The sequence below is a fragment of the Pan troglodytes genome, chromosome 2, assembly GCF_028858775.2.
Source record: "Pan troglodytes isolate AG18354 chromosome 2, NHGRI_mPanTro3-v2.0_pri, whole genome shotgun sequence".
NCBI lineage: Eukaryota > Metazoa > Chordata > Mammalia > Primates > Hominidae > Pan > Pan troglodytes.
The window spans coordinates 175,009,443-175,019,413 of record NC_086015.1 but is presented as its reverse complement, the minus strand read 5'-3'; positions in this window follow the sequence as shown (position 1 = coordinate 175,019,413).

Below are 9,971 nucleotides of genomic sequence, written 5' to 3'. Positions count from 1 at the left end.
CTTTCTACTATAGGACATCAGTGCATCCCAAACTTTAGTGTGCATCATTGTCATCTGGAGTTCAACTTCCTAAACCAGATTGATGAGACCCAAGCCCACACTTTCCAGTTTATGCAAGTTCCCAGGTGATGCCGATGCTGCTGGTCTGGGGACCACAATCTCAGAACCACTGCATTATGCTATAAAGAACTACAGTTGCAGGACCAAGACATAAAGAATGTAAGAAGCAGATCTCTAACCAAATGAAGAAAGAACCTGGACATTTCGAGCTACTTAATAGCTGAATGGGTTGCCTCTTGGGAATGGCTGAACTGTAAGGGGCATATAGACCTTGGGACATTTGATGAGAAATTGGCCTAACGGACCTTGAAGGTGCCTTCTAACTATTAAACTGTCATGAGTGCCAAAGACAAGAGACAGAGAGTCTAGGAGGGAGGGTCACACTCCCTATGCAGAAGGCCCTTCTCATTACGGCACAATTCAGTGTTTTAACTGTGCTTTGAAGATTTTGAGTCACTTTGGTAATGGCAATGAAGAAAAGCTGAGAAAAACGTTTCCTCAATTTAGGTAATACGGAATTACAGTTTAATGAAACACCACACAAGGAACAAGAGAAACTTCAAGACAACATTCATTCACTGTAAATTTATATTTCAAATTTTAAAATTTCTATAACAATAATATAATTTCAATTTTTATGTCATAATATATAAATCAGAAAAAAGTTAATTTTAAAAGGCTAACATGTAAAACTATTTAAATTTTTATTTTATAAGGACATAGAGGGAAAGAGTTTAAAGATCAAAATTATTTTGTAAATATTTCAAAATAAAGATCACATATAAGGCAAATTTAGGAGGAACACTGCTCCAAATTTACTGTCCATTCTTTTGACCCCAGGAAGAAAAAAAGAGACGTGTTTATTTCTATAGTTTATCAGAGAAAAGAAAGTGTCTCTTCTGACATTTAATTTAGCCTTTTTTTTAATGTCATAGGAACCCAGGGAAGGATGACTCAGACATCTGCATCATGGTCCTACTTAAGGATTTAAGGGGAATCAACAGAGAACAAAATTGGTGGTAGTGGTGACAGGGGGTGGCAGAAAGATATAAAAAAGAAATATATGTGTAATAAAATAATCTGGCATAATCATAAAACAGGAAAAGCCATCACTTTCGTGGGTGCGCCTGTCTAAGGAAGCGGGAAAGCTCTCTGTTGAATACTCTTGTTGGTCATTTGCTGTTAGTTTTGTCTGGTTTGGATTGGGTTGGAGGTTTTCAAAAATTAACAGAAGGTTAAAGGGCACTATGCAAATTCTTTGATAGGGAGCCAAGAATTTAAATTTCATTAGGAGTGAGGGGGAGGAATATTTCTTGAGCACCTATCAATTGTATGCCCTGTGTCGGACTCTTATAAGAAATTATATCCTTTTCATTCTTGCAACGTGTGAGGTAGGGGTTATCTCCATTTTATAAACGGGGAACCTTAGGCTCAGAGAGGTTTGCTATCAGTTTGCTCAAGGCTAGTCAGATGATTAGTAACAGAAGAGATAATTAAACCTCAAACTGTCTGACTTCAGAAGTGCCACCGCACACCAGGTTCTCCATGTCTCATAAATAATGGTGAAAACAATTCTCCGACAAACCACTGCTCTTTGGCATGGAAACACAAATCCACTTTTTCTCTCTACCCTTTCCTGGAGAATTCTTAGATTCCATGGTACATTCCCTACGACATGTAAGTTGATTTTAGATTTGAAATACTCCTGCTGTAAGTTTAGGTAAGATTTAAGCTGTGGCTAGGAAGACATAAAAATGAAATTTAGTATTGCAATCTGCTACTCTTTTGACCCCCACACTCCCTGTCCGACCTTTCCTAGTCTCTTTTTTATTTTACACTGCACTTACCCTCTTCTAATATACTGTTTAATTTTTTATGTTTATTATTTATTCTGTGTTCTTCTGCTTGAAAATAGACTCCACATTTTTTGTCTGTTTTCTTCATAGATGCATATCAAGTTTCTAGAAAAGGGATCAGCAAACTTTTCTGTAATGGGCCACACAATGAATATTTTAGGTATTGTGGGCTATGCAACTTCTGTTGCAACTATTCACCTCTACCATTGTGGTGTTAAAGCAGCCATAGACAATATGTAAACAAGTGATCATGGCTATGTTCTAATACAAGTTTATTTACAGGCACTGACATTTGAGTATGATTTAATTTTCATGTGTCATAAAATTTTTAGTTTTTTCCCAATTATTTGAAAATATAAAAACTATTTTTAGCTTGCAGGTCATATAAAAACAGGTGGATGGCAAGTTTGGGCCCTTGGGCTATAGTTAGTTTGCAAACCTCTGGTCTAGAAAATCATACCTGGTACCTATTACTAGTATGTGATCAGAAAATAGAATTTATTGAAGTTATTCCAATAATAAACATTATATCCCATTATCTCCCTGAATCTGAGACTAGCTCCCCATCCCAAGAAACAATAGGTAGCTCAGGCAGCACTCCAATGCATCCCCCAGGTCTATGGGAATGGCTGCTGCTGCAGGGCAGGACTGAATTTACTAAGACATAAATTGTTTGACTAGACCAGACCTCTGAGAGTATCTGAATGGCACTTCTCAACTGCTGGTGGCCACACCCCTGGGAGACAGAGAAGACCTTTTACAAAAAAAGTTATTGCATCGTTAAAAGCTTTAGAATGTCTATTTTAATTTCAATTTAAACGTTAACAATAAATCAATATGCTTTTGAAGAATCCTTTGGGGCCGGGTGCGGTGGCTCACACCTGTAATCCCAGCACTTTGGGAGGCTGAGGCAGACAGGTCACGAGGTCAGGAGTTCAAGACCAGCCTGACCAACATGGTGAAACCCCGTCTCTACTAAAAATACAAAAAATTAGCTGGGCATGGTGGCAGATGCCTGTAATCCCAGCTACTCAGGAGGTTGAGGCAGGAGAATCGCTTGAACCCGGGAGGTGGAGGTTGCAGTGAGCCGAGATCGCGCCACTGGACTCCAGCCTGGGCGACAGAGCCAGACACAATCTCAAAAAAAAAAAAAAATTCTTTGGGAACATCAGGTGGGTGTTGGTTTATTTCTCATTTGAACATTGTTTTATACTACAACTGTTTTAAACTATCATCCATTTTTAATTGTCTTCTTTGCCTAATTCATATAATCATCATGGTATTTGTTTGTTTGTTTTGCAGTGGAGTCTTACTCTCTGGCCCAAGCTGGAGTGCAGTGCTGTGATCTCGGCTCACTGTAACCTCTGCCTCCCGGTTCAAGTGATTCTCCTGCCTCAGCTTCCCGAATAGCTGGGAATGCAGGCATGCGCCACCATGTCCAGCTAATTTTCGTATTTTTAGTAGAGATGGGGCTTCACCATGTTGACCAGGCTGGTCTCAAACTCTTGACCTCAAGTGATCCGCCCACCTTGGCCTCCCAAAGTGCTGGCATTACAGGTGTGAGCCCATAATGGTCTTTGGAAATAGACAGATGGTATGTGGAACACAGATGTTGAAAAACGAACATTGATGTTGAAACAAAAAGCATAAAAATGATAATAATTTTCCCAATGTTCTTCAAGATTATCTTCACCAAACCCCTATGTTGCATTCATCTGTTTAGCATTCGAAGTACATCAGAATGTATCTCATAGTTCTGTGTTAAAAAGAAAAAATAAGATGGATGTGGTGGTACACACCTGTAATCCCAGCTACTTGGGAGGCTGAGGACTGGATTGCTTAAGCCCAGGAGTTTGAGGCTGCAGTGAGCTATGATTATGCCACTGCCTTCCAGTCTGGGTGACAGAGCAAGACCCAGTCTCAAATATATGTGTATATATATATATACACACACACATATATATATACACACATACATACTTATATAGGCATATATATATACACATACATGCATATATATTTATATTTATATAAGATTATATGTGATTTAGTTTTACTTTTTTTCTTTTCTTTTCTTTTTTTTTCCTTTTGAGATGGAGTCTTACTCTGTTGCCCAGTCTGGAGTGCAATGGCATGATCTCAACTCACTGCAACCTCCACCTCCTGGGTTTCTGTACCTCAGATTCTCCTGCCTCAGCCTCCCAAGTAGCTGGGATTACAGGTGCTCACCACCATGCCCAGCTAATTTTTGTATTTTTAGTAGAGATGGGGTTTCTCCATGTTGGCCAGGCTGCTCTTGAACTCCTGACCTCAGTCAGGCCTCCCAAAGTGCTGGGATTACAGTCGTCAGTCACCGTGCCCGGCCTGATTCAGTTTTTCATTCATTGTCACTGAAGTCTAGCAACATCAGCAAGGTGCTATTCGCAAAGAAATGCCCACAAATACTAACTTGATACTTTTTCTCATATCCCTATTTGTTTATTTATAAAACAAATCAGATGTAATAATTACAAACCTTAAATCATATAATATATTTTAGTTGATTTTTGATTGAGTGTAACACATAGTTAAATGTAATTCTAAAGTTTAGTATACTTTGGCCTCCTAAAGTATACAAAATCCTAAACATAACACAATGTTAACTATAACATTTGTCCAAAAAATCATGTTTTTATGACACATTCAGTTTAATCTTAATTAAATAGAATGGTACTTGTTAAATGGAAAAAGTATGAATTTACCTAACTATATTATGAATATTATAAATATTATATTAAATTTTGTGTTACAATCTTTTAAAACAACTTTGTACCATAATAAAATGATGAAATTTTTTAGCTGAGAGTTTTTATGAGATTATTATTATGAAAGGGGCTTTAAACCACAGAATGATAGGAAATACTGGTCTAGTCCACTTTGTTTTATAGATGAGTTAACCAAGACCCTGAAAAGGAAGTGGATGGCTCAGCCCGTTAAAATGAAGCCTAGGCTTCTTGACCAACTAGCAAAGCTTCATATTACGTAACTCTAGGGGGCGCTGTTCAAATTGTTGTGGTGCCATTTTCATAGACTAATGAGATCGGTGGTCTCCGGAGTTGTGCAGTGCAATGGCCCTGGCTTTTAGTTACTCAATGCTTAATCTGTGAAAATCCCTGTTGTTAAATCTTGCTTAGATATTTTCCTGAAGTTTTCAATATATTATTTGCAAGACCTCTAAGTTCTTAATTTCTTTCTTCCAAACTGAGGCCCACATGAGAAAAGGCAATAAAGAAGCATTGGCAGCTGGGCGCAGTGGCTCACGCCTGTAATTCCAGCACTTTGGGAGGCCGAGGCAGGTGGATCACGAGGTCAGGAGTTTGAGACCAGCCTGTCCAATATGGTGAAACCCCATCTCTACTAAAAAAAAAAACAACACACAAAAATTAGCCAAGTGTGGTGGTGCGTGCCTGTAGTCCCATCTACTCGGGAGGCTGAGGCAGGAACAATCGTTTGAATCCAGCAGGCAGAGGTTGCAGCGAACCGAGATCACACCACTGCACTCCAGCCTGGGCGACAGAGACTCCGTCTCAAAAAAAAAAAAAAAAGCATTAGTTCACTTGACAGTTAATCAGATTGTATTTTTCTTTTTAAATCAGGCCTTATGCTGGGGGCTACACATCAGAGTTGAACTGTCATGCTCTCTGCCCTCAAAAAGTTTGAAATTGGTCAAGAAGCAATATATCAAGAACATGATAAGGGTGTACTATTAGGGATCTGCCATAGACTGCAATGCTGGCACAAAGGAAGAAGTGATCTGTTCTGTCCGGGGATGGTTGAAAGAAGAAAAGCCTCACAGAGAAGGTAACACTGTTTGCCATGGGAGATTTAATAAAAGAAAAGCAGAAGTTAGTTGTAAATAAAATTGGCCTAGATTAAAACTGTCTTATAGCCCACACCATTCAGTGCTAGATTTATTATAAATTCAAAGCAAGGTATCATTTGTATCTGATATGTGACCAGGATTAACTGGAGAGTATTCAGGGCAAGCTTCCGTACCTCTTTGCCTAGAGTGGTAAGCAGGAGGCCTCTAATTTCCTCTACTAAGTTCTTACAATGCCTTTTGATTAATGATGAGATGTGAAACTGAGTATTTACCCTCAGTGACAAGAGTGTGACCCACATTAAATCCAATCACTTTGTCTGGGTCTCTTATAGGCCTGAAACTTTTAGCATCTTTCTGGGTTCCTCTCTTGTCCCATGTGCTGTTACCAAGTCCTGTGGAGTCTACCTTCTAAATATCTCTCAAAGGTATCACCTCGGCTGGGCGCGGTGGCTCACGCCTGTAATCCCAGCACTTTGGGAGGCTGAGGCGGGCAGATCACGAGGTCAGGAGATCGAGACCATCCTGGCTAACACAGTGAAACCCTCTCTCTACTAAAAAATACAAAAAATTAGCCAGGCGTGGCGGCGGGCGCCTGTAGTCCCAGCTACTCTAGAGGCTGAGGCAGCAGAATGGCGTGAACCCGGGGGGGCGCAGCTTGCAGTAAGCCAAGATTGCGCCACTGCACTCCAGCCTGGACGACAGAGCCAGACTCTGTCTCAAAAAAAAAAAAAAAAAAAGGGTATCACCTCCTCTCCATACCCACTGTTGCTGACTAATTCAGATCCTGTTATTCTTCATCTGTTCTCTTGGTCCTCCTGGCCCAAGCCTCATTTCCCTTTAATCCCTGTAAGTCAATGGCAGGCAGGATGTGTCTTGCTCATATTTCTGTCTCTAACCTTTAGCTAGATATCAGGCACATAATATATACCCAATAAATGTTGAGGAGCAAGTATGAATAATAAATATTGTATTTAGGCTTTGGGTTCACAATCTGTGACACATGACAAGAGAAGAGTCATGCTCTAGTGAACAGAAGATACTCCTCTTGTCAAAGGCATTAATTTCAGTCCAGCACCTTGTAATTTCATTGCTCTATCAGCTTTTCTTTTCAGCTATCACATTTGGTTTTTTATATGATGTAAGTGAGGAAAAACATTTAAAAACAATTTTTTGACCAGGCACGGTGGCTCAACTCCTGTAATCCCAGCACTTTGGGAGGCCAAGGCGGGCAGATCACGAGGTCAGGAGATCAAGACCATCCTGACCAACATGGTGAAACCCGTCTCTACTAAAAATGCAAAAATTAGCTGGGTGTGGTGGCATGCGCCTGCAATCCCAGCTACTTGGGAGGCAGAGGCAGGAGAATTGCTTGAACCCAGGAGGCAGAGATTGCAGTGAACTGAGATCATGCCACTGCACTCCAGCCTGGCTACTCCATCTCAAAAAAATAAAAGATTTTTTTTGTAAATAAACTGAAATTTTATACGTAAATAATATAAAAGGTTTTTTTTAGGACTGCAATTAGCTTGTTATGACAGATTGAATATTGAGCAAAGAAAGATGCTGCCCTAAAGTGGTTAAAGTGATCTGGGAATCTGTGATAGCTCTCACATGAGTAACATTCCCAGCACGTACTGTGTCTTGAGCTAACATAGCAACACGGTGATGTGGTCAACACCAGGGACACATCAGTGTGGCTTAGGACAGGTAGAGAGCCAGCTGTTCCATTCTTTAAAAATTGTCTTTTTCACTTGCTTTATGTAGTACCTCCTTGATGCTAATCTACTCAAATGGAATGAAGTTTCATTTCAAAGTCACGGATTAGGACAGATCTGGAAAGGTCCTTGGAGGTTGGCTGGGGTCTGAGAGATGAGGAAGCTCAAGTCCCTGATACCTGATTTGTGCAGCAATGAGCTGCCAGCTTGTCTACATAGTCCCTTCTGGCTTCTCTGGCCAGTCTGGGAGGGGAAGTGTCATTGTGTCATTCCTCACCCCACACCCCTCCATTGTTTTCACCCTAATTACTTCCTCTGTTTCTCTCTCTTCTTTCCTATGGGAAAACCCAGACATCCAGCAATAGGCCTCAAGTCTTCTCCTCTTTAATTAGTAAAATTTACAGTATCAAACCAACATTGTTACATTCTAAAAGGTATTGTACTCACATGTTAGCACCATTGTAACCATTCAGATATATCATCAATATACATGCCGTTTTCTCTGCATTCTTTCATGGCCATAGAAAATGGAGACTTCTGCTTTTTACTCAAGTTTCTGCTCTTGTATAAAACAAACGCTTTTTATTTGTTTCAAATATATTTATTTGTTTTAAATATGTTATATTTAATATCTATTCAAAAACATATTTATGGCCAGGTGTGGTGGTTCACGCCTGTAATCCCAGCCCTTTCGGAGGCCAAGGCAGGTGGATCACCTGAGGTCAGGAGTTCGAGACCAGCCTGGCCAACATGGTGAAACCCCGTCTCTACTAAAAATACAAAAATTAGCTGGGCATGACGGTGCATGCCTGTAATCCCAGCTACTTGGGAGGCTGAGGCAGGAGAACCTCTTGAACCCAGGAGGCGGAGTTTGCAGTGAGCTGAGATGGTGCCACTGCACTCCAGCCTGGGTGACAGAGTGAGACTCTGTCTCAAAAAAAAATTATTAATAATAACATTTTAGATTAAGATGGGGAAGCAAAGGAAAAAACCCACTACAATATGTTATATTAAAAGGGTAAATTGACTGCATGTCAAGAGGAAAATATGTTAAGCCTCATGATAATTTATAAAGTAAAAAATACAAAAAGCAGTTCTCAGGATCCTGACCCCTCCCCACCTACCACTCCGTCTTTGACAAAATATCAAACTTACTTTAATACATTACAATAAACACTTCAGTATCATTTCCTCTCTCAGCAAGTTGCTATCACCCTTGGTGTGGTCCCAGTGATTAAATGAAATGCAAATATCCTGGAAAAATAGCCTTCATTTCTAAAATATGAATGTTAGTTTTTGTTTGTGAGCAACGTAAGAAAGATTTTCCAAGAGAAGCATGACGATGCCAGGTCAGTAGGTGGGACTCACATGGAACTGCTGATATACCACCTAAAGGAGGTGACACAGTCCAGCAGCCAGGAGCCTGCACCCCAGACTTTGTGAGACCTGAGACTGAATTCTTAGTTCCACATGGCTGTCTCAGTGCCCTCATCTGTGAAATGGGCATAGTGAACTTTGGAATGATGTGAGGAATAAAAGAGGTACAGCACCTGACAAACAGTAGCTGCCCAATAAATGACACCTACAATTCTTCCTCTTTTATCCAGTTTTATGTCACTGTTATTATGTCAGAGAAACAGAAGTAGTAATGCCCTGCATTGTGATTCTTTTTCCAGCTTCTGATTTCTCTACTGACCAATGTGAGGAGACTTCCTAACACAATTTGTGAGGAAGAAATACAATGAGTTATTATTGTTCTCTGGTCCTGCATGAGTTCTAATTGGATCTACGAAAGGGGGATTAGTTCCAAGAGCATCAGAAAGACCTTACTATAGCCGAAACTGAGGCCCCAGACCTTTAGGGTGAGAGTCATAGATGAATTCATTTCAGAGCACATTCATATTGCAATGATCCAGTGTAAGTCCCTTGGAAGATTTGGGGCCAGCATGATGCTGCTCATTTGTCTTCTGTTGGGCGGGAGAGGGTCCTCCACTGACAAATATTCTGCCTCCGTATGTTTTGGGATTGCATTTCAAGGTTTAACTACATCTCTTATGTGAAGCAAATATTTCTCAGTTCATTGAAAAAAGTAAAACCACTGTATCACATGACAAGAAGGAAATATTTTCTTTCCCCTTTCATTAAAAAAGACACAAAACACAACACCGAATAATGAAAGGAAAACAAACAGGGCCATTCCATTCCGTGGAGGAGGGGCTGAGTAGCCGCAGGGGACAGCTGCAGTGTGTCTGGCATCCCAATTCTTTCCTTTCCCATCACTTTATTACTTATTGGACGAAGAATGTAGACAATTCCGGCTATGGTTGTTTTGCATTTTCATTCCTCGACTTAAACTCTGTGTTATGCGTGTTTGCCCCCTATGCTGGGTCTTGGAGCTGACAGAGTCACTTCAACATTCTGCGTGGAGCCTTCTGAGCAGGTGGCTGTTATTCCTTTCTCAGCCCCCACCCCTTCCTG